Source organism: Triticum aestivum, chromosome 6B (assembly GCF_018294505.1).
Source record: "Triticum aestivum cultivar Chinese Spring chromosome 6B, IWGSC CS RefSeq v2.1, whole genome shotgun sequence".
Classification (NCBI taxonomy): Eukaryota; Viridiplantae; Streptophyta; class Magnoliopsida; order Poales; family Poaceae; genus Triticum; species Triticum aestivum.
The window spans coordinates 592,513,869-592,515,874 of record NC_057810.1 but is presented as its reverse complement, the minus strand read 5'-3'; the positions used below and the strand labels follow the sequence as shown (position 1 = coordinate 592,515,874).

Genomic DNA, 2,006 nt, shown 5'->3' with positions numbered 1-2,006 from the left:
TGTGTGGCATATCTTTCGAGGAAAAATGGATTAATCAACGTGGATCGGGGTATTGAACCCGACGTGAATCAAACACACAAGTTGAAGTGATGGTATCTTCCTATTTTGGGCACGATCAACAGACAAGGTGTGTGGCATATCTTTCGAGGAAAAATGGATTAATCAATGTGGGTTGGGGTATTGAACCCGACGTGAATCGAACACACAAGTTGAAGTGATGGTATCTTCCTATTTTGGGCACGATCAACCGACAAAGTGTGGGGTATATCTTTTGCGGAAAAATGGATTAATCCGCATGGATCGAGGTATTGAACCCGACGTGAATCGAACACACAAGTTGAAGTGGTGATATCTTTGTATTTTGGGCACGATCAACAGACAAGGTGTGTGGCATATCTTTCGAGGAAAAATGGATTAATCAACGTGGATTGGGGTATTGAACCCGACGTGAATCGAACACACAAGTTGAAGTGATGGTATCTTTCTATTTTGGGCACGATCAACCGACAAAGTGTGGGGTATATCTTTTGCGGAAAAATGGATTAATCCGCATGGATCGATGTATTGAACCCGACGTGAATCGAACACACAAGTTGAAGTGGTGGTATCTTTGTATTTTGGGCACGATGAACCGACAAAGTGTGTTGTATATCTTTCGAGGAAAAATGGATTAAACCGCATGGATCAGGGTATTGAACCCGACGTGAATCAAACACTCAACCTTCTGATCTGGAGTCAGACGCGCTACCATTGTGCCACGGATCCTTGGTGCTAGTTTGCCTTAATTAAGCTCCATATCATGCTAATCACACTTCTTCTGGACGTGATATGCATATCAAATGCAGGCACGTGGTTCTTTGAAAATGGTGGATATCCTATGCATATCTAGGAGGAGGAAGAAGAAACCTACATGAGATGCGCACGCATGCCGCTGAATTAATGAAATTGTGGCGGTCATTATGATCTTTCCGAGTTGCGGCTGGGATTTTTTATGATTGTTATCATATTACGTGTAACTTTTCTCATGTAATTTTTGAACACATTCATAGAGAGGCTAATTGCGTAGCCCGTGATTAGCTAATCTGGCTAAATATGCGGGGTGTGAGATGGGTGGATGAAAGAACCCCGACAGAAATTGTTTCGCTTCTTGTAACCCATGCTACTGTAATTACCATGCAATAAAGAATTGCTTGATGTTAAAAATAAACTATCGGCCTTACACAAAACTTCAGAAACTGTAAAAGATAATATCGAATGACTTGCAATAAGTCATGGTGAGGAGGAAGAAGGATGTGACATGTGTCAGAATAAATTATCAACTGAGATAGCTACGTGTCAATTCCCGTCCAAAACCACGTCACATCATCATTGAAGTCATTTCAGGAGAGGGAGAAAACTCGATAAAATGACTTCAAGAGTGAGGAGGGGTCTTAAAGTTGAGGGACCAAAACAAAAATAGACTTTCCTCTTTAATATACTCCTTCCGGTCCTTTTTACTCTGCATATTAGATTTGCCGAAAGTCAAACTTTGCTAAGTTGGACCAAATTTATATTAGAAATTATTACCATCTATAATATCTAATAAATATAATAATATGAAAATATATTCCAAGATGAATTTAATGATATTGGTGTTGTTATGTGAATGTCTATAATTTTTTATATAAACTTGGTCAAAATTGGATGAGATTGATTTCGGACAAACCTAATATGCAGAGTAAAAAAGACTGGAGGGAGTATCTACTGGAGCGTGATAAGTTCATGCATGCGATGTTGCCTAATCAAACTTGGCATGCACAACGTATGTCTCCTCAACTAGACACGCACATGCATGTCTCCTGTTCCTCCTCTCTCGCATTTTCTACACTTGCACTGTAGAGATAAGATGATAAACGCAGAGCTCTTGCTACGTGCATGCATACAGGAAGGCTTTATTAATGCATGCCGTCCATCCGCCAACCGCTACCGCTCGGAGCCTGCATGTTGACCCATAGGTCGATAATACC

At 40.5% G+C, this 2,006-nt stretch overlaps 1 non-coding gene across 1 annotated transcript; it reads right to left on the bottom strand.

Annotated features, from left to right (window-relative positions):
- Positions 1–693: 693 nt before the first annotated feature.
- Positions 694–765, bottom strand: TRNAW-CCA (transfer RNA tryptophan (anticodon CCA)). The gene has a single exon. It is a non-coding gene; the product is annotated as a tRNA-Trp (tRNA).
- Between the last annotated feature and the right edge of the window lie 1,241 nt (positions 766–2,006).